General features: G+C 41.2%; 1 protein-coding gene and 1 long non-coding RNA gene across 2 annotated transcripts in view; both read left to right on the forward strand.

Annotated features, from left to right (window-relative positions):
- atxn1a (ataxin 1a) overlaps window positions 1-27,653 on the forward strand; it is a 114,819-nt gene that overhangs the window by 42,399 nt on the left and 44,767 nt on the right. The gene's annotated exons all lie outside the window — the stretch shown is intronic.
- LOC309699399 lies at window positions 12,816-14,736 on the forward strand. Its single transcript, XR_014274321.1, has 3 exons — window positions 12,816-13,126; window positions 13,329-13,416; window positions 14,116-14,736. It is a non-coding gene; the product is annotated as an uncharacterized lncRNA (long non-coding RNA).

A 27,653-nucleotide genomic window follows, 5' to 3' on the forward strand; every position in this document is an offset into this window, starting at 1 on the left:
GAAAAAAATCCTGACGCTTGGGCCTATTCGGGGTCAACTCGGATCCAGTGGGCCGCTGGACAGAAACCCTGCTGTACAGTACGACAGTGTATTTGAGCGAGATCACCCTATAACATCCTGACTGTACATTAAAGTGAAATGTGAAAATGTCATTTGGAGCTGTGGGGTATTGACTGTAATCGGTGTGGAAAAACATGCCGCTGTAGGTCATTACTAATGAGCCATACACATGCTGGAACATTCAGCGTGCTGAGGGTGGATGCCTGCATCTTCATCTTTGCTGTGTACTGTGTCATTGTGAGCATGGCTTAATATATCTAAGCATTTACTCTTAAATGTGTATGTAAGGGTGGATGAACTGTGTGTGAGAGAGATTTTTATTCAGCGTGGGTGCCATTATTCACATAAGTGTACTAGTCTCTGTTTGGTGTGATTAAGTGGGCTCTTCTCAGCTTAAACCCACTTTTGTTGCTCTTTTCTTTGTTTTCTCTTGATTCCCTTCTGCTTTATAGCATTAAGCAGTGAGTAATGACGGCTGACATCATCTCTGGCTAGGCTAGTCTGACTAATTGGCCAGAGCAATCTGATTGCATTAGATGTTATTCCTTCAGGGCATTCCCTGTCTTCCGTGCCTGCTTTGAACGATATCCCTCATTGTTTGCATGGAGCAACATATTACTTTTGTGCGGCGTTAGGGTTTTGGCTTTATTGTATTCATAGCAGGGTGAAACAAACTGCATCGGATGTGAATTAGTACGTTTGATTTATGGTTTGTGTGTTTTAACCCGAAACATGAATAATTTTAAAAGCGGTGATTGCTGTCGAGCCCTGACTCGTCTCGTTAATTGCTATCATCTAGAATGCACGTCTCAGGACACCTCAAGGATATTACAAACGCACTACGGGGATGCTAATATACCGCTGAAATGTCTTTGGTTATTGTGCGGATGCTCTGGGTGCTCGTGCGAGAAAGCAATAAAAGTTGAAAAATGAAGTTGTGCTTTAGATTTACTAACAGCCATAAGAGCCGCTCATCTCTCTTCGCCTCTCTCCACGTATTCTCCCGTTCTTGTCTCCTCCACAGAACCTGCTTTAAGAGCCACCTTTTCAAGTGAAGTAAAATGATTATAGTAATGGACGCCCACCCCCTCCCACTCCAACCTCTCTCTTGCTCACCTTCACAGTTGCTGCTCTGTACATTCTGTTCTGTACATTAGTGTAGCCCCTGGGATGCCCTCTCGCTCTCTCCTCTCTGCAGCTTAATGCAATCACACCTCCTGTATAAGTGTGCTGTGAGAGATGGAGAGAATCGAGAGGAGCGACGAGGGAAAAAGGGAAGGCACAGGTGGGTGGCAAACTGGCAAGAGTGATCACATCATAGGATGATAATTACCTGCAGAAAGGAATCAGAAGTCATGCAAATTAGATAATTGACAGGTTTCCCTGTCAGTCACGGTAGGTCTGTACTTTCTTGGAACAAATGCCATCTGTACGATTAATTTCCTGTTGCCTGTGTGATGTTTTTATGCACTTTTTTGTGTGTCTGCAAGATCGCATTCAAGCAGCAAAGAAAAAGGAATCAAATAGAGTACAAAATAGTTCCAGCCACTGCTAATAGCTAGCACAGTTCAACCCCAAAACCAAACTTATAGTTTGGCATTCAGCGGGACAAAATGCAGGCGAACTGAATAAGTTCAAAGGCAACTGAAAACATGCAGGCACACTTCTTATCTGCTTTTATGCCTGGATGTTCTGAAATGGTCAGAAGTTCACAATGACAAACACTTCTCTCCAGGAGGAGCTGAGCTCAATTCAGCAACTTCAGCTTTTAGTGAGATGAATGAGCATGGCCTTTGTGGTGCCTGGGAAGTCTTTATGCTGAGACCTATAGAGAGTTTATTGCTTTTACAACTAGGCTGTATGATAAAGTGCCATCTTTGTCGCCACCCACACTCTCCCACTCACTATCCCCCCACATACCTCACTGTCTCTCTGTTACTGCACCTCTGAGTTTTGTTCCCTTTGTTATCGCCTTCTTTTTTTCCCCTTTTACCTCCTTGTCAACTTTCCCATCATTTTTCTCCCTTTCATCTTTCCAAGTGTCCTGACTTCCCTTTCAGCTTCTCTCGTTGTTGACTTTGTCTCCCTTTCTTCACCTTGTCTCTCTTTGGTTGTGCTTTTATTTTAATGCTGCTATATAATATCCATTCCTAACCTTTGCATCTGCACTAGTAACGGGATCAATCTAGTTCTTCACGTGAGCTGACTTACCTTTTCTAAAAGATCTTCTGAGCACACAGGAAGAGCACAGGAAACCAAAATATTTTCTTGAAAACAAATGTTTTCCTGTGGGAATGCTACTGACCGTATTTGAGAGGAAAAAAGTCACCATTATTCTTGTTCTCAAGAGTGCTGTTTATACCAAGCCTTCATGAAATAGTGTGTACAGTGTGTGTGGCAGGGCTGATGGATTGCCACTTACCAATATCGCTAATACTCCACAGTTATGCCGCTGTACTCCATCCTTTTATGTGTGGAGAGGTGGAGGCTAGTAGCCCATTGAGCTAAACTGGTTTTCCTTCACTTGGGGGGGAATGTAGTGAACTCGGGGCCCTGTGGTCTCCTGAATTGTATAACAATGGCAGATGGGCCTTGGCTGAGGAATTTTAATGGAACAGTGGAGGGTGATAGCCAGCAGACATTATTCAACACGGCCATCTGAGACATGCTCAGACTTTGCACCCCTAGAAAAAAAAACTACTGTCATTCAGTTTGGACCTTTTTGTGGGTCTTTTGTTCCCCCCCAAGAATGTCCTTTTTATAAATATCCATCCAATCTTTTTCAATTCAGGGTTGCAGGGTCACTCAGCTGTCACAGAGTGAGAGGCGGGGTACAGGTTACCAGTCCATCGCAGCGCTATAATATAATATAGCCAATCAAAAAGATCATTCATTTACCATTAGATAAAAACAGTTTGCTACTTTCTTTTTTTTGGATATGCCAAGAGAAGATAAATTACACTCATCATTACAGAATTCTGAATCTTTTACATAATATCTTCTTGTAGGTAGCCATGCATATCCATGCTTAATTGTCTGTTATATTCTAAATGAGACCATCATTTACACCCCTTAGGAAAATGTTTCCTGGGGTCATAAATGACATGAGATGTAAGGACGTTTTCTTTAAGATGTCTTTATAGTCAACCGGCAGAGTCACCTCCTCCTGGGACTTTTCAGACCTAGAAAATTCTCAACATACTTTCTCTGCATCACTCAAAGAGATCATGCCACCTACTCATGCGACAACTGTTTATGCTTATGGACGGTTTTGAATCACCAGTTATGTATGTGTGGATTGCCTGAGGAAGGACCTTCTTGCTGTGGGGCTAACCACTTCATCATCATATGATCTTTGCCTTTTATTTTATTATTGTGTAAAATTAGTTGGCCTCTTAAGGTATAAAAAGTATTTAAGGTCCTTTACATATCATCAGAATTTCTCCTTTAAATAAAATCTGTTGGTTATGTTGAAACCCCCCAAATTTATTATGAATCCATTCAGGGACTTCATCCGGCCTTGCAATAAAAACATGGAAGTCCACATCACACATCAGCATGAAGCCTTCCGGCTGCCACTGTACATAACTGTAGGTTATGCTGATTAGTGTGTGGGAAGCAACATGAACATAAAGCGAACTGTCATACTGTCATATTCAAAAATATGTGGAAACTGGGGTGGGGGGGGGATGAAGCACATTTCTGTTCTGCATAGCCTTCTGTAGATTATTGGGATTGCTAAAATAATTTAACTGTTAGTATAAGTGGTGATGAGAGCACAGCAGGCATCAGACTTGAAATATTATTTACAGCAGTTAATTTTTTACCTTCTAGGGAGAAATTGCTTCCTTCTCGGTTGTGCTGACGATACCATGCAGGGCTCTCTCACCACAACTGGAGAATAACCTCAGCTCTGTTGGAAGACAGTAGTGTGTGTGTGCGTGTGTGTGTGTGTGCGTGCGCAGGACATGTGTTTCTACGGAGGTGTGTGTGAATGGGATTGACAGTAAGGATTACATAAGCGCAGTGCCTGCTGGTGCAGGTCGCCGTGAACAACATGAACAGAATGACACTCAGAGATGTAAATCATTACAAATTCCTACACACACACACACACACACACACACACACACACACACACACACACACACACGCACATACGTGACAAAGAGCACGAAGGCTAGTGTATCTCCATGTGGTCTGTGTGATCAGCTGCCAGATTATCTGAAAGAGTGTGATGAAATTTTTTCCCAGTAAGGAGTAAGACTTTTCTGCTTGTTATCCTCAGCAGGTTGACATTTTGAGTAATCACTTCTAGGGAACTACATTTATTTCCCTCCCACTTTAGTGTCTTTGTTGCACTTTAGATTGAAACGGCTGAGTTCCTGGAAGGTGTTTAGGGTGCAACGGAGCATGCAAAAAAAAAAAAAAAAAATCACATTACGTATAAGTGCATGACCAAGCATGCAGGAAAGATCAAGCGCCTACAAAATGTACACATGCTCAGATACTCACAAACACAGTGAACACTTTGTCTTTTGTTATAAACATAGCTTCTATTGCTACACACTTAAAAACCAAAATAAATTACAGTTCTTTTGTTTTTAGCTCTTGGCTAACTTAAAGGCTGTAACAAATACCACTTTTCGGCTCTTGAGATTCAGTAGTGAACCACATTAAACATTTAATAATACCCTCCTGTATCTAGTGTGCTCCAAAGATTTTTCACTAGCTAGAAGCCACTAAATAGCTATGATAGCTATTGTAGCTTAATCAAGTTGGCAATGGTACAGTGAACTGAAGGGTGAAGGTTATGATTACAAGTGGAAAACCCCCAAATATATGTATCACAAAAGAAATATCTAAATAGCAAAAAACTATAAGTATAGCTCTCACTGGCATTCTGCAAAGGGTTGTTAAGAGAAAACACTTCAAATTAAAACAATATTTGATGTAATGTGTGTCGTCAAAAGCTAAATGCACTTGTGGCTTTTAAAAGTAATTGTTCGTCTTTACCAGGCATTTAAAAACATAACAAACTACCTCAGCATAACATATTTATGTCATCCCAGCACCGACTGTATATTAAAGATGGAGGTACCCACTGTTGCATAACCCATTGGTTTGTCCTGTTGAGGTCAACATCGCCATTTTTATTTTTAGAGACACAGAAGGGCACTGCACACTCACAGGATAACCACGCCCTAAAGCACAGTCTAAGCTGTAATGGATTTACTGAGAGTGTAATTCTGCCAGTTGATTAATAAATGTGGTCACCAGGGAGGCATCGCAAATGTTTATTGAAATTCAGAGTAAATTACACCTCTAGTCTTGTCTGGCTGTGTATAGTTCTGTAACAAGGAAATAAATGGCATAATAAATTCAGGTTGTCATATACAATGTAACATGTTACCAGCTAAATGTTTAAACTTGATGCCCAACACAAGCAAGCATAAGGATATGAAATTAAATGAATTAAACCATAGCTATGAAGTTAGTACACAGGAGCGCTAATGAGATCTCACTGATATATAGCTCTAATATATAGTTCTTGCCCTCTATACATCTATAGAAAGTAAAAGCTAAGAGAAACATTGCCTAAGCTGTTCAAGTAGCAGTTGTTCAAGTCGCTCAGTAAATGTCAGCATTTACAAGGTTATAAGCCGTAATTAAACCATCTGATGACAAGGTTAGACAAGGTTACCTTGTAACAAACGCACTATAAACAATGAGGTAACTTAACAACAGTTCCTGTACTTACTCAGTGGTTAGCTGCACGCACACATGCCTGACAAAAAAAGCATGCAAACACAAACTCCAAGTAATGATTCACAGTCCATCAGGAGCACATTTTTTCCTCTACTTTTGCACACTAACCACCAGCAGTCTCCTACGTGCCAGCATGGAGCGTTCTGATTGGCCGCTCCTGAGCTGCCAGTTTAGTATATCTTAGGATGCTGTTCTTCGCCACAAACTGGTTCATGTAACTCTGCTTTGGGCCCATTATTTGCAAACTGAAAACTAGCAATAGCAATGACACTATAAACTCATCTGGGAAATGTTTGCTGAAGTTATAAATCACATAAGCAATAAGGTTATTTTTCCTATATAACCAAACTTCTGTTCCTACAATGGGAGTTGCCCCCTGCTGGCTATTAGAAAAATGGAGGTGTAAGACATGCAGTGGTTTCAGACTGCTTAGTGTTATTGCTGAATAAGATTACTTGCTCAGATTAGTTGTCTGCACAATACGCTAGGAAAGGGGAGAGTACATACGCTCACACAAATGCAAGGGAATCGTTATTAAAAAAAAAGTGTTATATAGTGTACAAATATAAAGCTGTCTGTTGCTAAGCCTTTCCTGTTCTTCCCTCTCACTGCAGCAGCTCTGCTAATGAACCTACATTACTCCTTTAATAGAAATCCGTGTCTGCTAGCCAGCAAAACTCCACTCAGACGCTCATGTGCACAAAATAGCACCATGTTTATACATCGTTTTGCAGGCTCAGACGCACATGCACAACACATACTGTGCATGCAAGGCGAGGCTGCTGCAGATGACGTGTCATGTGTGGAGGACACACGGGTCCAGTTTAGGCACAGATTTTATTCTAAATGACGCAGGAGTTTGTGAATTATTGAAACACTTGTCCTCTTTTCTTCCTTCTCCATCTCTCTCTCCCCTTTCCTTCTTTAGATCTTTTATAGCTCTGCGTTCCTTTTTCTCACATACACTCCTATGTTCCGCTGTCCTTCCTTCTTTTTTTTCAGTCCCTCTCTTCGATTCTCTTCTATTAAATAAGCAGGAGGGAGGATCAGATTGATTTGTGAAGCAGTAGTTCTGTTTTTGTGTGTGTGTGTGTGCACTTGTGTGGTTGGAGGGATGTTGGTTAATCCGATGTTGTCCTTGGGGACAGATTTGGCCCATATTACAGCCCGCTATTACAGTGTCAGAAATCTCCTGTGCATTGAGACAGTCATTATTTACTGCCGTTCTTCGTCCCAACTCTCTCACTAGCATTTTTATTATACAGCTCCACCCTGCTCTGCAATTGCACGCACACAGAGCCACAGTAGGACGGCCTACGACAAAATCCATTTACACGCATACGCTGGGGCTGTTCAGTATTGTTGAGCAGTTATTTGCACAATTACTCATTTTTTATTATTATTTTTATTAGCGGCTGCTTCTTCACCTCTCTGCATCAAATTTAAATTGGCACTCCTCATTCACATGGTTTGAGTGCAGCTCTTTAAAGAAGAACAGCTACTTTTGGCCGCTCATTTATTCACGAGGGGTCGCCACAGCAGGTCGCTCCACACGTTTGATAAGAAAAAAGAAGTTCCAAAACTTGAGATAAAAGTCAATCAGCAAGGCCTTGCTTTCATTTTTACATTGTGCTAATTAAATTTTATAAATTAATCGTTGCAGACAAATGATATAAAGTCTCTCACACCATTTGTTATACCTGCATGATGGATGTGACTAAAACTCACAGCAGAGTATTCTACAGCTGTGAGGTCCCTCTTTTATTCCCCTGCAACGTTTTGCATACAGCACAGATTTTGACCGTTTTCCTGAAGCCTTTGTTGCTCAGAAGATTCATGTTAGCAACCACTGCATTGTTTGTGTTGCCTTCATGCATTCATTATACATTAAGGTAAGATAAGATAGCCTTTATTAGTCCCATAGTTGGAAATTTCATGTTGTTATGGCAGCAGAGTGGACAGGGCAGGAATAAATTATGCAGTTTGTCGTGTGTTTCCAGGTAGTTTGATTTGTGTTGCTTTGTGGTACAAACACATGTATTTCCAAACAATGGATGATGACCAACTTCGAGGGATGAGCTCTCTGTCTTCTGTTGTGCCAGGAAGACGGTTATTTTTTTTGTCTTTTAATTTAGTGCAGCAATGTCAAACTCATTATACATGCTGGGTTTTTCTACTTGATAAAGAAATGCTGATGTAGTAAATGAAAGAAATGTGGCAGCAGAACTCTTTGGACTTAAATTGTAAGAATAAATATGTAAAATTACAGAAAAAGAAAAAGAGAAAGTTTCTGTTAATTCACAAAAACCCTTTTCTTGATTTATTTTACCCTAGACTTATTGTAAAAGAAAATCCTATAGTAGATTGTTAACAAACAGGAAGTTTTCTGTCATTTTAAAAGCTTATATATTACGTAATTACTTTGGTGTAGGATGATTGGACATGGGGGAGGTCTTTATCAATAGAAGAAGTTGCTAGACTGATTCTGGCCCCTGGGGCTTGTGTTTGACACCTGTGATTTGGTGTTATCGGAGTAGTCCTTTGCTGGGAACAGCTGTGATTGGCACATTCAGACATGTGGTCAAGTGCCAATTTAGAGAGCGCTTGATTTCCTTTGTGTTTTAAATAGCATGGCTTGGCTTGCTTTTCAAATACTGCTCGGTCGTGCTCATTTAATTGTGGCAGGCCAAAATCATGATCGAGATTAAAACTCGATTAGCGTTGCAGGCCTGTGTGACAAATGCTATTTACAACAAAGAAACAACTCTGGGAATTTAATACATAAAAAGTGACAACAAGCGCCATCATGCTAACCAGATAACCAGGTACACCGCTACTGTCCTACTGAGCTTATCTTTTCTAATGGCTGTGGCCTCTCATTCTCTCTCTGGCTGTCACACAAACTTCCAGATAAAAGATCCTGACTTGGGATGTTTGTGAGCCTGGACAGCAAGTGTGCATGTTTGTCTCCACAGATTTGGTGTCATGTGACATGCATCATATAGAAGTATGTTAGGTAGATAATGCAGTTAAGCATCGGCAATGAGATGGTTGTATCGATGCATGCAAAATTCAAGAAAATACACAAATAAAAGCCTAATGTCGAGGTTTGTTGCTTTTTAAATATTTTTAATTTGAATAAGTGGATATCGATTTTAGCACAAGTTAATTAATTTGGATGTTACAAATTTGACTAAAGGAGGTGTTCAAAAATAATCACATAAAAACTTTATACATCCAAACAATCAATGAATTAATCAAGCAATCAGCAGATTTAATTATTTTTTTCAATGAAATTTGCCATTTAAAAGAACTTACCTGAGTACATCAGTTTGCAGTTATTGGGCAGGATCTGCTTTTTCTTCTCTCCCTCCCTGTCTTTGTGTCTTTTTCACATCATTGATTCCTCTGTTTTTTCTGTTCTTCAGTATTGATACCAGCTATCACTGGTCCAGTTATTTCCAAAATCCCTCCCTGCTGTTTTTTCATTGGCTTAGGTTTTACTGTAAAATTCAAATAGAACCCAGAGCACCAAGATATTCTCTGCTGTCACACCGCAACAGAGTCCAAAAAAAGCTCTTTCAGCTGATACGATGCATTTACATGCACATAAGTATGTTGTGTTTTTGACTCTCTAGTTCTTTTTATTTTCTTTCCCTCTCTATTGAAATTGCGGCCAAAGGCTCTTTCCCATAACCTTTTCAGAATTGTGTGTGCAATTCTGCACAGAAGTCTTAAATAAGAGACAGATTGAAAGGCATGTAAGCCTCACACATACACCCACTTGCGTGAGCACACAGATACAGTTGTACTGTTCAAGCCTCATTACACGATCCCGAGGGATTTATGTAGGAGATATTTCCTGTTTGGGGTTAGGGAGCGAAGGGAAGTAGTGAGGATGAAATATGACGTAACAACAGCGGTGGTCTTCCTGTGTACTCTACTAGAACCAGGGTGTTACCCTGATTTTAGTCTTCCATGGTCATTGCAGTCGTAGAGCTGCCATTAGCGTGGTGCGGTTGGTAATCCTGGGGCAAACAAACAGGAAATAGTTGTATGACTCACAAACTGCAGATAAATTTAAGCGGCACACAGCAAATGTAGGCACAATTATTCACATTCAGATAAAAAGTACATGCAGGGTCAGTAGTTTGTAGGGCATAACTACGCCTTAGATTTCCCTTCTTCTGAGTCTAGTTGCAAACTGGGCTTGCTGCTTATCTGAATACATAAATGAACTGGATTTGATTTTTGCTCATGCGGCTGGCTGTCAACCAACCAACTGTGAAGCCGCTGCACGTTTCAGAACGACTGTAGTCATGTAGCAAAATAACCCACATCCTTGAATTTTGTGAATATTTGAAGTTTAACATTAAAAAACAGGAACTACCTCTTAATCTTTTCACTGTTTTTCTAATGCTAACATAAAGTTGTATGAGCATCACATCAAGTTTTATGTTCAGTACATAATTACTTGCAGTGAATTAGGTTTTCAGTCGAAAGACTGGGTTCACTGCAGAAGGCAGGATGTGAGCGCCACTGATTTCCTTTAGAGGTGTCAAGTCATGTGCTAAAAACAGAGGCAATGTAACACCTCACTTGCTGTGTGGATCTTACACATTCACCTTGAGACAAAATAGAGGAACACCCACACCCGTCTGCACACTTTCACATACACAAGATGTCAACAATGATCACTTCATGTACACAAAACAAACTAAAAGTTGAACGGTGTGACAAGTCAAACAAATAGCACTGTAGTTCAACGACTTGGGATTTCTTTTGAATGTGAATAGAGGCGTTCAGTTCAGTTCTCCTGCCTATCTGGATGTATGATTGTCTGGGATTGCTGGCTTTATTGTAGAATTTGGTCAGCTGATCAGCTGCAGCTCCTGAGGAGCATAGAGGGCAAGTTGGTAACTGGTAATTTTAGTGGCTGGTAATTTTTATAAGCATCTCACACCTGCTATACCCTGTAGGGACAATGCTTTGCTATCACATGTGTAACTCTGATATATGCAGGGGGGGGGAAAAAAGTAACACCAGTCACCTTAAAATAGACTAGAAAGCCATGCTTTTGCTCTCCATAGCAACAGTTGAGCACTGGCTCGCAGTTGATGGAGTGGGCTCTCTCAGCACCATATTCAAACTGTGTGCATTTGTGTTTGCATGTGAGTGCGCTGTATGTCTTCCTGTGAGTGTGTCTCTTGTTTATTTGCGGATGAAGCGTTCCAAGACGTTGTTTGTTTGGTTGACTCCATCACTGTGGAAACCCAGAACTAGGAGTAAAACAGTGAGACTTTGTCTCCTGCTAAGCCCGATAATGAAGTCCTCGCTGTCTCTTGTCGGCTGTGAACCCCTAGAGGACATCACCACACAGTCTGTGTACAATTATTTATACTCCTATTTCTGCAATAACACATTTGTAGTATTAATGAGAATGAACAAAGTATGAATCTTAATCAGTCTCGCTTTGCAAAACCTGCTCTATAAGCACTATGTACAGGACTGCACTCAGTTACCTTCCTTTAATCAGTCATGTACGTGCACCCAGGAAACTAACTACTGTAGATGATGCTGTATCTATTTGTAGCTCCAGGGCGGACACAAACACATAGAAAAGGGTGTGCACAGACACACGCACACATACAGTGTGTAGCGTCAGGCACAATATGGGGTTGCATCTCTCCAGATGGCGGGAGCCGCCCACACACTGCCAGTTGTTATACAATATGCATTGTATAACAGCACAGAGCAACAGGCCCCCTCCCTGAAACAACACACACAAACACACATGGAGACACACAAACACGTACGTCCCTGTGCACATACAGGCAGTAAACACATAGAATCCACACAGACATGCACTTGTTTACATGGAAACATGGGACTTTTTTTGTTGTTGTTGTTGTTGTTGTGCTTGGAGACTATTTTTTTTTATAGCACATGCTATTTTAGATGCATTAGTGCCTGCGATTCAGTCGCAGGATCCCAGCAAGCTACTTAGATACCTTGATCAGTCCGCAAGACAGCTGGCCAGATAGCCATCCAGTGAGACAGTTAATAAATGTGTCTGTTAGCCAGTCGTACAGCTGTGCACAGAGTCACACAGCTGTTCTGTTGACCAGGCTGTCAGCCATTCAACCAGCTGTGCAGTCAATCAGCCAGACACGTTTTAGCCAGTGAACAGTGGGATGTGCTCGCATGCATTAAGTTAGAGTAAGTTATTTAAATGGCTTTTTATGTTTGGAGGCTTACTTTCTACAGATAATTAGACTTCTGATGCATTTTAGATCACAACTGACAGCAAATTACATGAACCAAGAGTACAAGTAATTTCAGATTGTTAACACAGGATTGCTGATACAGAACAGTAAACACGTGGCCTTGTTAACGGTGCTCTAGATTCAGACTGCTGCTTGGCACAGAACCATCTAGACCAGGGGTCAGCAACCTTTAACACCCAAAGAGCCATTTGGACCTGGTTTCCACGCAAAAGAAAACACTGGGAGCCGCAAATACTTTTTGACATCTAAAATGAAGATAACACTGTATATATCGTTTTTTACCTTTATGCTTTGTGTGAACAACTAAGGCGTGTTGCTTAAATCCATGAAGTGCTACAGAGAAAATTACATTTTATTTATGTAATTAACACATTTTGAACTCTTAAAGAAATATAACAAAAGGAAAGACACCCAGCTGAACTAAAATGATCCAGCAAACAAAAACTGTTGTGAGCCGCCACCCTTATGTCGCCTTTGGGCTTTTGGAGCCTTGACCTGACTTTTAAAAAATAATTGGAAAAAAAGCACTATGCTGCTGAAAGATGAAAAATAGATATTTGCAAAATTCTGCCTAAATATGTATTTTACCTGGTTAATGTGTGTGGCGGGGCGTGGTCTGCGGCGCCACTGCAGGGGGGGCGGACGCACCTGAGTGGGACCCGCAATCACGCCTCGCCGCCTTATGTCTGTGCAGGGGCGGAGCGGGGGGGTGGCTTACGGGGCTTAAGCCCGGGTTGTTTTGTCAGAAGCCCGGGGTATTTTGGAGTGTAATTTTTTCATAGTTAGATGCCTGGCTGACAACTGTATAAAACAAAAAGTACACACAATATTCGAAGCACATAGTGCACACTGTGGGAATTTACGACTGTGCATGAATCCCCCCCTGATATTGGTATGATCCAAGCTCAGGCACTAAGCGACTGAGCGAGGGGGCGGGGCAGCTGCTGCCCGTGAGTGCGCTGTTGGAGAGACGGAGCCAGCCATACTAAGGAGAGCTTAAGTTTGACCAGGTACCAAAGCAAATCATTCGTACCGTACAAATAATGTAAATATGACGGTGCATCACGAAAGATTGATATCAAACTGATCACTTGACCAATATTATGTTACTTGCTCTTCAAGTGAATCAACAAATGGCAAAATGAAAAGCCGAACAAATGCTATTTTTTTTTAGAGAGTCTTAGCTTACGTGTGTTTATTTCATATTTTCAGTTCTTACCCTCCCCGACTAAATCGGTTTCAGTTATGTACTGAAATATAAGAATGGACATTAGAGGCTTCTTTCAAAGAAAAAACTCAGGTAAATGTTATTTTATATATTATGCTTTGTATGTTGTTCAGTATATTTCTATGCAAATCAAGAGGGATTTCAGTACACAGCAGGATATTCACATTTGTAACCAGATATTTACATACACTTTAGGGAGAAAACATAAAACATTTTTACTGTACAACATCAATTTAGAGTAAACTTTTGTTTTAGATAAATATTGAAATATATTTTGAATTAGTTAAATTTCAGAATAAAGAGAGACAGAGCTATTTTTATCACTTTCATCAAATTTAGGAGTACATGTACACTAAATTTATTGTTAATTAATAAGAAAACTCCAGACGATTCCATTCTGAGCTGAAGAAGCTTCTGATAGGTTAGTAGAGTCCATGTGAGTAAACTGGTGGCACAGCTGTGGATGCATATAAGGCAAAACACAGAGCCTGTTTCTGTGACATGGGAAAATCAAGAGATATCAACCAAAACACCAGGAAAAGAATTGTGGAGCTCCATAAATGTGGCTCAAGTTTGAATACAATTTGGTGCCATTTGCAATTAAGAAATACAGATAGTTTCTCTCTTTACTCTTAAAGTTAACAAATATGTTTTTTATATTTATCAATCTAAAAAAATAAACATTTAGTCTGATTTGATGTTACAATTAAAAAAGTGTTTTTATCTGAAGAGTAAATATCTGGTTTCAACTGTATATTTGATGATTGTCAGCACAAAGAGGGAGAGAGAGGAACAGAGAGGGAGAGAGAGGAGAACGAGGACAGAACAGATGAACAAGAGCAGGTGAGACACACATGTTAGTCAAATGGTTGTTTACCAAAAGTATCACCGTATCATAGGTACTCATGTATCTCGTACCTAGTGTTTCTTTTTAGGTTTGTTATTTTTCAAATTCTGTATTCATTAAGTTCTGCAGGCTTGTTTGCACAACAAGGCTAAATAATTATATAAACTTTTCTCAATCTAAATAGTGGACTTTGGTAGAATTAAAAAATAAGTGTAGTGCAGGTCTATGATGATTTTTAGTGCTATCATCTAGTTCTGATTCTGGTTCTGTCTTGGTTAAGTCCTCAGTAGTCCTGATTTTGAACTGTTGTAGTCCTGTTTTAATTCTGGATCAGTTCTGGGTCTGGTTGAATTGGGGTTTAGTCCTCGTGTCTTGATACAGCCCTGACCTTGTTCTGCCTTGCTGCTTAATTAAAAAACTAGTTTAAGGTGTCCTGCACATGTGATATATATTTTTCCCTATATGAAGTCATTCTTTTTTGAACAGAGCCTATTAATCTTTCAGTCATTTCTACACCCCCCCCCCCAAAAAAAAAAAAAAAAAAAATCCCACATGCATACCATTTGGGCTAAGCCCCGGGTGTTTCAAATGTCTGGCTCCGCCTCTGTGTCTGTGCTGTCTGTGCTGTTGTGTTGGCGTGTGTCGGGCTGTGGGCTGCAAGGCTGCAGCCGGCTGTGTGTGAAAGGTGGTCAATAAAGACATGCTGAAAAGCGTGTTCATGCGGACATCGTCGGGTCTGCCGTGATGTGTTTACAGTGGGACTTCTGCTCCTGGGCCACTGCGCGCGGCGTCTGCGGATCGGGGCTGTGCGAGGTCACTTTCATCTTTGCGCGGGACTGTAAGCTGTCATCTGTGAGGCGTGAGCGCTGTTTGTTTTTAACATAGTTCACAGTGGAGAATGGCTGCTGACATAATGTGGATCCGAAGATCCATAATTGGCCTACCTGGGGTTGAAAGTCTCGATAAATGCACGGCGTTTTGGCGGGTACACCGGCTTCCGCGAATGTGACGCTTATTTTGAGCGATGAAAAAATAATAGAATATAATTTTATTTTTATATTTCAATATCACAATAATCTTCCAATTTAGAACTACAAGTTAAAAAATAACTAACATAAATAAAATACACTTCAGCTAAATACTTCTAATTTATTTTCCCAAACCACGCGGAGCCGCAGGTTGCCGACCCCTGATCTAGACGCATGCAAGAGACATGGAGTAAGCACTGATTTTGTTTCTATTATTCTGTTCTGTTGTCCTTTCTATCTGTATTTTAGTCTTCGCACAAGCAGCTTCTCTGTTTTGTCTCAGCATCACTTTGTTTACTTTACGTCTGTGATGGTGGAAGACGCCACCACTCACCTCGTCTGTCCATCTTTTCTTTCTTCCTTTCATGTCTTACACCAGTCTGTCCATATCTACTCAGTAATAGATACTGAGGAATGTAACCTTTTCACCCAGCTTCCTCATGTAGACATTGAACAGGTGTGTGTGGGTGGTTGCGCGTGTGTGTGTCTGTGTGTGCGTACACGCCTAAGTGTGTGTGTCTTGACCTTTTGTCAAGCACATTCCATTCTTTCGTGGCACGCTGCTGATTCGGCTCTGCACGTTTCACAGCCCTGATCCGTGCTGACGATTTTTCTTATTGTGAGCGACTAGCGTGTATTAGTCTGATGCCATCTTTAATCTTAATGTCACTGAACACTTTTTAGGTACTTAAACTAGAGAGTTGTGAGGGGAAAAGAGCAAGAATTTAGTTTTTTTTCTTATATCTTATACCTTTTAGTACTTCTGCTACCTTTTTCCAGCTTTACAACTACAGTCACTTGTTGCACTGCAGACTCGGGTTTATATGTAAAACATATGACTCAAACTGCAACTACATACGAGTGTGCAGCTGAAATTTAGTTCAGAAAAAGTTTTCGAACATAGCTGTTTTACTTTTATTAAATTTGATATTTAAAGCAATGCTGAAATACTTCTCACAGGCTTATTTTTTCCCTTCCACCTCACTTCTCCTACTGTCCCTCCTCGTCTCCTAACCTGATTCACTTGGCCTGTTTTCTGTGTCTCTCCACTCCACCGGCTGGTGCTTCTCTCTCTCTCTCTCTAAGTGCATTAAGAGGGTCATATTGAAAAGGTATTATAAAGGCTCTTTGAGAGTCAACCAGTGTGCCCTTGCAATCTTATGACTTCATTACAGTTTATTCACACTGACACACATGAACACTTGCTGCACAGCTGCAGTTAAAACACATTTTTATCTCTGTCTGTATTTGTGCCTGTGTGTATACCAGCTTGTGTGTGTGTTTCTTTTTTTTTAATGCTAGCAAGCCCAAAGCACCATGTGATGATGTAACGAGATACTGAGCAGAGCAAACAGTGGAATCCCCTAAACACACAAAAACACACACACATGCGCGCACAGGCATGCACACACGCACACACACACACACACATGTATGCACATATACTGAAGTTGTTGAACTAAAAGTGAATGGAGCATATAGAAAAGTCCCTCCAGTCAAACACTTGAGTTTTTCCTTCATTGAGTTTCCTGCAGTAAATTGTTGTAGTGGCTCCCCTCTGTGCTCTCGCCTTCAGCCCATACACACACACACACACACACACACACACACACACACACACACACACACACACACACACACACACACACAGTGGAAACTCTCTTGCATTCACTCTTTGCTCTGTCTCTGGGTGTTTTTCTGCCCAGCACCATAAGTCTGAATGACAGCATTGTCAGCTTTATGATCGCCCTGTTTGTGCTCAAAGGGTGTGTGTACGAGCGTGTTGGGAGAGTTTATGACTATAACTGGGATTACCTCACCTAACGACTCAAAGGCAGACGGTGAAGAAAGTCGCCCTCGGTGGAAGGTGCGCTGGGCTGATACAGAAAGGTGGGAGGAATTGAGAGTGCGTTCAAAAAAAAAAAAAAAAAGAAGGGGTCGGGCGGAAAAGAAAGTGGAATGAGGGACAACCACGGGGAGAAGGGAAGGAAGGGAGATATTTATACTCAGAGTGAGATAAGAAAGGAAACATTTAGACAAGAAGTCGGTTGGAGGAGATAAAGAGAGAGAGTAAAAGAGCTAAGAAATGAGAAGATGACTATGCGCTGTCTCGTTCTGACAAGAATCATAGATTTACTAGGTAAATGAGGCATAATTACATGCAATAGTGTTAACTCTGGATTTGGTTATTTTTTTTGATCAAGGTCTTTTTATTGAACAAAGAATTGCTTCCAACAACAATTATGGCAAAATTAACAAACAGTTGTGCCCCCACCCCCCCAGAACAGTGTAACTAAAACCCAGCCAGAGAGGAAAGGAGAGACAAAATAACATAAAATAAAATAAAGTTACAGATACAAAGTAAATAATAAAATAAATGAACAACAGCAAGAGAAAAAAAAAAAAAACCCCACTCACACGCACATTAAGCAATAGTATCCGGACTTAATCTTTCAAAGTAAGTAAGAAAAGGTTGCCATGTGTCATAGAACCGCCGAACCGAACCTTTTACAGTGTAGCGGATCTTTTCCAGCTGAGTATAGTACATGACATCCTTAACCCATTGCCCATATACAGGTGGAAGTGGCTCTTTCCATTTCAATAATATCATTCTACGGGCCAAAAGAGTGCAGAAGGCCAGAAGATCAGAGTGTGATTTGGAAAGACTGGCATCACAAGGCGTCACTCCAAAAATAGCTATAAACGGGCAGGGTGCAATTGGAACACCAAATATGTTGGATATGGTTTCAAATATGCTTTTCCAAAAGCTACCCAGTTTTGGACACGCCCAGAACATGTGAAATAGGGAAGCAGGCTCTCGTTTGCACCGGTCACATGTGGGGTCAAACCCATCCTTGATTTTGCTCAGTCTAGTTTTAGACCAATGGAGACGGTGAACAACTTTGAACTGAATCACCACATGTTTAAGGCAAATAGATGATGAAGAAATGCTATTGATTATCTTGTGCCAAGTCTCATCTGTAATCCGTTGGCCAAGATCACTTCCCCATCGTTCCCTAAGTGATTGCAATGTGGACAGCCTAAAATTACTCAACAGCTCATAAACATCACTTATAACCCGCTTAGCATTTGGCTTAAAATCAAAAATATCATCCAAAAGGGATGGTGGTGGACAGGACGGAAAGCAGTCAGTATTAGAAGCAACAAAATTCCTGAGTTGTAGATACCTGAAAAAGTGTGACTGAGGGATCTTGAACTTGTTCACCAGCTGTTCAAATGAGGAAAAGATTTTGTCCGTGAAAAGAGCAGCCATTGACGTTATTCCCAGCTTTGTCCATATGTTAAATGCCTCGTCCGTCAAGGATGGGGAGAACATGCAATGTCTATGCGGTGGTGCATTAAGTTCAGTCTGTTTAAAGTGCCGTCTGAGCTGATACCATAACTTCAGTGAGTGGACAACAAGAGGATTCGTGGTGAAGCTGGAGATCGGTCTCGCCAGAGGTAATCTGGCACACAGCAAAGACACCAGGGAGGATTGACTCACCGACAGCCGCTCCAGTGTTACCCATGATGATGATAAATTATCATGGTCTTTCATCCAGTACAATAATGCTCTTATATTAGCTGCCCAGTAATAAAACAGAAAATTTGGGAGTGCCAAGCCTCCTGCGCTCCGCGGTCTTTGTAATACACTCTGTTTCAGCCTAGGTGGTTTTTTGTTCCAAATGAAGGAGGAGATTTGACTATTTAGATTATTAAAAAAAGACTTGGTTAAAAAAATTGGAAGACACTGAAAAAGATATAGAAATTTAGGGAATATAGTCATCTTAATGATATTTAATCTACCACCCAGCGAAAGAGGCAAGGACTCCCACTTTCCAAAATCCTCCTTTAGTTTAGACAATAAAGGAAGATAATTAGTTTTATACAAGTCTCTATGATTCTGCGTAATCCAAATGCCCAAGTATTTGAACTTGTTATAGCTGAGCTTGAAAGGTGCTAAAATAGACGAAAGTTCCCCGGTTATTGTACCTAAAGGCATTGCCTCACTTTTCCCGAAATTCACCTTATATCCGGAAATTGTCCCGAATTCCTTAAGTACATCTAAAAGTTTAGGGAGGCTATTTGAAGGGTTGGAAATAAACAAGAGCATGTCGTCGGCATAAAGAGAGACTTTATGCTCGATATCCCCACGACGTATTCCCTCAACCTCAACACAGTGTCTTAGAGCAATAGCTAGCGGTTCAATTGCGATGGCAAAAAGGAGAGGTGACAAAGGGCACCCCTGTCGTGTGCCACGCTGAAGCTGAAAAAAGGGGGACAGACTATTGTTGGTCCGAATGGCCGCTACAGGGTCACAGTACAATACTTTTATCCAGGATACAAAATTACTCCCGAGGCCAAATTTTTCAAGCGTATGGAAAAGAAAGTCCCATCTCACCCGATCAAACGCTTTCTCAGCATCAAGTGAAATAACAGTTTCCAATACAGTACCTTTGACATGGCTATAGATTATATTTAATAAACGTCTAATATTAAAAAACGAGTACCTGTTTTTGATAAAGCCTGTCTGATCAGGTGAGATAATGGAGGGCAGATGTTTCTCTAAACGGCGGGCCAACACTTTAGCAAGGATTTTGGTGTCGGTGTTCAGCAGAGATATTGGACGGTATGAGCCACAATCTAAATGATCCTTATCCTTTTTTAGAATTAGGGAGATCACTGCCTGACGCATTGTTGGAGGCAAGGATTGTGAGAGGAAAGATTCTTCAAAAGTCGATTTTAACAATGGATTCAATTGGTTAGAAAACTTCTTAAAAAAATCGGAAGGATACCCGTCGGGGCCAGGTGATTTTCCAGACTGCATACTCCGTATGGCCATTTCAATTTCAGCATCAGAAATGGGCTCCTCCAAACTGGTGGCCGCATCTTCCCCTAAGGAAGGGATATCAAGTTTCTCAAAGAAATTTTCTAGAGCCAGGTCATCCTTAGCCGGGGGGGAGCTGTATAAAGTCTGATAGTATCTAAAAAAAACTATTATTTATACCTTGGTTATCCGTGCATCTTATTCCCTGGTCATTCCGGATCTCAGGGATAGCTTGATTAGCTGTTCTTTGTCGTAGCTGATGAGCTAGCAGCTTGCCTGTTTTTTCTCCATGCTCATACGAGTAGCTACGCAACTTCGAAATTAGATACTCAGCCTGTTTTGTAGATAGAAGATTATATTCAGTTTGTAATTTCAGCCTACGTTTATATAATACCGGGTCAGGGGAATGGCTATATACAGCGTCTAGTTTAGTAATTTCGTCAGCCAATAGAGAGAGTTGCTCAGTATCCCTCTTCCTTTTGTTCGCACAGAATGAGATTATCTGGCCTCTCAGATATGCTTTTAGAGATTCCCAAACAGTTGATGGTGACATCTCTGGAGTTTGATTGATGGCAAGAAAGAAATCTATTTGAGACCTAATATAATTAACAAACTCTTCGTCTGCTAACAATACTGGGTTGAACCTCCATGGCCGATAATTGGAGTAGGCATTGGGAATACGCAGTGAAAGAACAACAGGTGAATGATCTGAAATCACCATGGCCTTGTAATCACAGTCTGTCACCAAAGGGAGGAGTTTTTTGTCCAGAAAGAAATAATCTATACGAGTATATGTTTTATGGACATTAGAAAAAAAAGAATATTGACTTGAAGTTGGGTTACGAAATCTCCATACATCAGCTAACCCGTAGTTATGAAGAAAACGCTGTATAACACGTGCTGATTTTGAAATAGGCGTGCATTTGTGCGAGCTGCGGTCCATAGCAGATAATGAGCAATTTAGGTCCCCACCAAGAATAATATTATGCGTTGCCATGTTGGGAAGCCGTGCAAAGACATTAGTGAAAAAACTATGATCGTCCCAGTTAGGGGCATAGACATTCGCTAAAATCAAGGGGAAACCATATAAATGTCCTACAACTACAACAAAACGGCCTGCAGGGTCTTCATCTACAGTTGTGGCTATAAATGGTAAAGTTTTGCTTATCAATATTGCTGTCCCCCGAGCTTTAGAATTAAATTTAGAGTGATATATCTGGCCTACCCATCCAGACTTGATTCGAAGATGATCAGAGGTACGCAGATGCGTTTCCTGGAGAAATGCTATATCCGTTCTAAGTCGTTGTAAATGAGTAATAACCTTTTTCCGCTTGACTGGATGGTTGAGTGATTTTACATTCCAGCTTACAAAATTTACCACCCGATCACTAAATGATCGCGCTGTGCTCATCCCTGCTCAAATAGTAAAATATGAAAGCTCCAGATGCACAACAGGCATAGGAGAAGAGGAAAGAGAGGGGAGGAAGAAGAAGGAAAAAAAAAAAAAAAGGGAAAAACAAAAAACACATTGATAAGTAAAATAAACATATCTGGCTGAAGCCCAAACCAAGAACACAATGAGCAATTACACCAGATCGAACATGGTGACTGCCAAACCCCCTGCAAACAGATCCACACATATAGCCTAGTGCTTGTTTGGGTTACTATAAGCCAGACTCTTAGGCTCCCGCTGGCCGCTTGACATAGCATATCCTACAAAGAAAAATAGTCAATAAAATAGGAAAAGAAAAAGAAAAAATATATATATATACACATACATATATCGACATCCAAACAAAGTATAGAACTTTTCTAAACCCAATGGTATTGCCATGAAATAAAATGAACCAAAATGTGTTTATGAAATAAGTTTAAATGTCTGAACAAGAAGTGTCTCTTCAAGCTTTTCATCACCGTGCGAACGCTACAACAAACAGTCATGTACACTCAGCCGTAACTGAGACAACCAACCGTAGCACTGGCGCTCCCACATAGAGCAACAGGCGCAGCCTCCTCAAACGTTGATAATATGTTCTTTAACATATTCCATTGCCTTCGCCGCATCCAGAAATTCTTTCTCCTCCCCGTTGTGCGTGATACAAAGTCGCGCTGGGAACCTGATCCCAAAACGGATACCTTCCTGCTCACGGAGAAGTTTCCGGACTTCTGTAAAAGCAGCCCGAGCTCGGGCCACCGAGGTCGTAAAATCCGGGAATATTGCAATCGGTTGTCCATTGAACCTCAGCGGAGCTTGGGTCCTGGCACGGCGTAGAATTTCCACACAGTCCTGGTAGTAATGAAGCTTGGCTATGATGGCCCGCGGGTTACCACCCGGCCTTCTCGGGGCCAGACTCCTGTGTGAGCGGTCGACAATAACATCTTTATCCATACCCAGCGCTTCACATAGTAGCACGGATATGGCCGTGGTGGAGCTCGAATCCGGGCCCTCCGGGACCCCCATGATACGGATATTGGATCTCCGCATCCTGCCTTCCATGTCATCACATTTATCTTTCAGGTCAGATAGCTCCTTCCTCAAAGTCTTCACCGTAGATTGCAAGGTGACCACCTCATCGCTCCACATTGACAGCCCGTCCTCTACTTCTTTCACCGTGGCCTTAACTCCATCCATTTCAGCGCGCGCTGCCGCCGTATTGTTAGCAATCTCATTTCTCACTTCTTGCACGTCAGCCCTAATGTTATCAAAATCTTCTTTCAGTGCATTCCTGAGTTCTTCTTTTAACACCACGCTGATATCATCTTTAATGGATTGAAGAAGCTCTAATTTCAGGGCATCAGTGTCCACAAAGCGCCCATCGCTCTGCTGAGCCCGTTCCTCAGTGGTCGCTGAGCCGGGCGCCGCCCTTGGGCCACCATTGGTATTCTCGTCCGAGGATGCGCCGGGCCTAGCCGCAGTTCCTCCGGTGTACTTGTATTTCCTTAGGTTCGATGCCATTTTGTCTCGAGTGAAGCTTTAATATAGTATATAAAACTGTTAGCTTCCCCTGTGACATAAAATGAGACTTTGTAGGTTGAAAAAAAACTATTTCTGAAACTCTGTTAGCGGGAGCCTTCAGAAACACGTCCTACTCCATTGCTGGCTCGCTAGCGCCCCCTGGATTTGGTTATTTTGTATGTAGTATGATATTGAGAGGAGATGGATCAAAAGAAGTGAACAAATTGAGAGATCTTTGCATATAAAAGGAGGGGATTTCACATAGAGTGAGCCTGTGTGGGTGTACATTATGTTTATGAACTCAATAAAATATCCCCACTGTCCCAGCGAAGAGGACAGAATGCACCCACTCATGCACAGTGGTGTTCACACTCTCAGAGGCCCATAAACTAAGAGCGAGTGGCAGGAAGCCATGATGACCTGCCATCAGCCAGCGCCCAGTCATGATAATGATATCATCCTCTCTGTCCCTCTCACACGGACACACACACGGACACTATTTATAGCATCACATATTTATATAAGAAGGAGCTGCAGGTGGACACATCTGTGCATTTCACAGTAGAGCCTTTCATGTGTAGGGCTTTAATAGGATAACGACTGTAAATGTGCTCTGATCAAGTGTTGTAAACAGTGCATCTTAAAAGGATGTGTGGTTTTATTATCGGCCACTGTGTAAGAGCACTCTGCTATCCTCTTGAGTCAGTCTTTCACTCTCTTTAAATTTAGTTAGTGCTTGTATCAGTCAGGCATACATGGGAACCATTTGGTTTGACTTCTTTTATATACTGTGAGATGGTTCCTGCTGACAGCGCAGTGCTAACATTGCGAGACAGTTCACGCTCACATTCACACCTTTTTTAGAGCCATCAGTTAGCATGAGAGGCATCTGTTTCCACTGTAGGACAGTGCTGGAGCATTATGCAATATATTTTTGTATTACTTTAAAAAGGTAACACACAATGAGAAAATCGAGAGAACATGTATATCTGGTCGCCTTTCTACATTTGTGTAAAGATGGAGTATCAAGTGAACAGCTGAATTTAGCTGCCTCATTTCCAGGGTCCTGGTATTATGCACGCTGGCGCTGCCATATAGAGAACACCCGGATGGTAAAGTGAATAAAAACACCTGTTGCACTCCTTTTGCACTCATATTTCACAAAACCTTGTTTAGTAAAGTCGTCTTCAACTAATGGTCGCTAACGAACGTCGTATAGCATCGTGAATTGGAGAGATAAAGGAGAGACAGGAGAGGTAAAAGAGAGCTGGATATCACAGCATAAATACAAGGTATTTGTGTTGGGTAAATAAACTCACTACTATCATATATGTAAATTATTTTGGTTATTTTATTTCTAATCACAGAGCAGCAATGATGTACTTAGTATAGCAGAAAAAATGATGTCAGTATTGGTTTGATTAGCCTTTTAGATATCACTCTTACTGAATGTAACAAGCAATGGGCAGCATGCCCCGTGAGGATACCCTGAGTAATCCTCCTTTATGACACTTACTGTTGATAGAGATTTCATGTATTATACTCTGTGTCTGTGTTTGTATGGGTTTGTTTCTTTGCCCACTGGCTCCTCCCACAAGATCAGTTGAACAAGCAAGCTTGGGACACCAGTGCATCTTAAGCCCCTGAATGTTCTTGTCATTATCATCATGTCATCACCTAACATCATGCTGAAATAACCTACTTTAGGCTTTCATGCACATATAATGCCTTATAAAAGCATCGTATCTTTTTTATTACATGACGATTATATCCACAAAATTTTGGTAATGCAGGTTTAATTATGATGCCATCAGGTTGCCTGGAAACCGTCCAGCAGTCAAAAGTTACTTGCCTTTTTTGCAATTATAACACCACATGAAAGCATCCTGCCATTTTAATTTAATAAGAATTACATTTCATCTATATCCACTAAATCTGAATTACACAAGATATTTTATAACGTCCTCACGTTTTCTAGCAGACACATAGCAACATGCTAATTAGCACTTTTTTTGCATTCATGGAGAGAACACTTCGTAAAAAGCATCGTATCATTTTCGTTAGATGGCAAATAACAAGATCAATTTCCAGAATAGTTTAATCAGTGAAATGAACGACTGTGCCCATAAGCTCGTCAGGACCAAAAGTTTCCCCGCAGCCTCAAGTATCGCCCCCTGCTGCCCATTAAAAAGAATGCAGGTTTAAAGCACCTCCACGTTTACTTCACTTCTCCGACCTGGTAGCTAGTTTCACTTTTTATGTTGTCTCTGATTAAAACAAGTACCTCTGAAACACATCCAGACCACACGGCCACCTGTGAACATGTGATGTGTGACTGGGCTGATGGTCGAGCAGCGTCATACCTTTACTGCCAAATCAAGGAGGTTAAGTGACAGTCCCACGAGCAGTGTCAGGAAGTGTGAGCGGCCAAATACAAATGCGTCAGTGAGAATGTACAGCGGTGTGTGCGCCTGTGTGCATACATTCTCCAATGTAAATATAACAGAGTACTCAAAAACAGCTGGGTTATTAATAGATTTCACACACACACACACACACACACACACACACACACACACACACACACACACACACTCATTAACGTGGCTTTGTTCAGCTACATTCAGTTTTAAATGCCGGTAGTGAGTCTGGTACTAACTTTGTGTTCTTAGACCACAGTAACAAAGCAACAGCCTGCTTTCTGGCTTGTTCTCATATTTATCTTTTTTATTGTCTCGGCTTTTCAGGCTTCATTGCCCTTCTCTGTTTTTCCCGTCTAGTTTATATTGATTTATTTTGTGTCTTTTTAATAGTTCTTTTTATTTGCTTATTCTTTTATGCCCTTGCAGGTGCTAACATCAACATGTATTAAAATCCTTCTTGAAGTCCTGTTAAAACCTAGTTAAGTTTTAAATATGTGACAGCTCAGAGGGTGCAGCGGGAAAATCTTTGGCTCCTTTAGGTGATTTGTTCAGTTACTTAAAGCGTGCGCTGCACTGTCACCGTCAACATGCTGTACGTTACGTAGTGTGAATGGTAAGGCCTTGTCATTTGTGTCAAACATCCCTCAAGTGCTCCTTTGACAAGTGTTCACAGGCCATACATGTTACGTTGTGGAATTTGCAAGCGCGGCTTGTGAATGGTGGGCGATGGCAGATAGACGAAAGTGGGTAGGTCAAATAAGGAGAGGATGCGTAGAGCCGACAGCCAGCGTGAGAGACGAGTGACAGATTTCGAATGACAACAATAAAAATAAAGCGAGGTGGGAGGATGAGAGACAAGGAGGCGGTTTGTGAAAAGAAAAAGAAAGAGAAAAAAAAGAGCCAGACAAAGAGAAATTGCGGGCGGGTGGAAGGACTGAAGAGAAACAGAGTTAACAAGGCATGCAAGAATATTATTTCCCCAGACCAAGCAGCCGCATTAACAACCACGGCAAATAATGAGTCCAACTTTATCAGCCGTGCAGATAAGTGATAAAGCCTTACGTGTACAGCAGCGCACATTTTTATGCTGCTGCTGCGAGACTCATCTTCTGTGCAAAGCTGCGAGAAGGAATACAGCGATGCTAGATTAGAATTTTCTCCCAGGGCAAAAATGAAGGAGCAGGAGGAGGCATGTGTCTTCATTGTGTTGTCTTTATTTTTTGTCGCGTTTCAGTCAAAGATAAGAGAAAATATTTGACAAGTGAAAAAATAGATGTCAAGCACTCGGCATAAAGACGCTGTGGTGTGCACACTGGTGTTTAATGAGAAAACAGTGTTAAAAAACAACGAGAAAAGGGGGCATTTACTGGAGACCCACGAGGATATTACTACACAGTACACACAGCCCATGCTTTGTGTGACACTGCATTACGTTTGGTGAAATTCTGTCACAGTTTGAGTTTGGAACTCTTTACCTGTTTCGCTTTTTCCTTTGCTAAATTTACATATGACAAAATTGTTAACTGATTTTTGCAAAAATACCTAGACTTCCAGTTGTTCGCTTGAAGACGGTGTATCTAATTTCTTCCTCTTTCCTTTTATGTCAAAGGTTCTTCTCTGCCTGACTCAGCCACTTTTCTTTCCCTTCATCTGTCTGTCTGATATTTCTGTGTATCATTACTTTGGTTCAGAGAAGGCTTGTGCAGAGCTTGTCTCCCAGCTGAGTGTGTGTGTGTGTGTGTCCCGCCAGTATTGGTAGCAGTCTCTCGGGAGTGCTGCATTAGTCTTTGAAGATCTTAGAATAAAAGAGAGTGAGAGGGCGGGAGAGAGAGAGAGACTCAGACGAGGTCCTCGTTCTTTTATCATATTCTGCCACAACTCGGTTTCTTTATTTCTTCGTTTGTGTTTCGTCTCTGTCTTCTATTCACTCCCTCTGTTATCACCCCACCCCTATCTGTCGGAGCATTTTTTTTCTCCCCCTCCTGTCTTTATTTTATCTGCTTCACAGTCAAAGACGCTCTGTTTTCATTCTGCAGCAGTGCAGTGCGTTTGAGACTCGGTTTTTACTTCAGTTGCAGACATAAATCGAGTTTAGGTTGCCGTCCACGTTATTAAACATTCATTGATAAAATGTGACCCACCGCATAAGCAGTAACTTAATCCACAGCGCATTTAGGCTGATGCATTTCTTTTGAAAGAAAAGAAATAGGGAATGATTTCTCATTCA

This window comes from Aulonocara stuartgranti (genome assembly GCF_965226115.1).
Source record: "Aulonocara stuartgranti genome assembly, chromosome: 22".
Taxonomy (NCBI): domain Eukaryota; kingdom Metazoa; phylum Chordata; class Actinopteri; order Cichliformes; family Cichlidae; genus Aulonocara; species Aulonocara stuartgranti.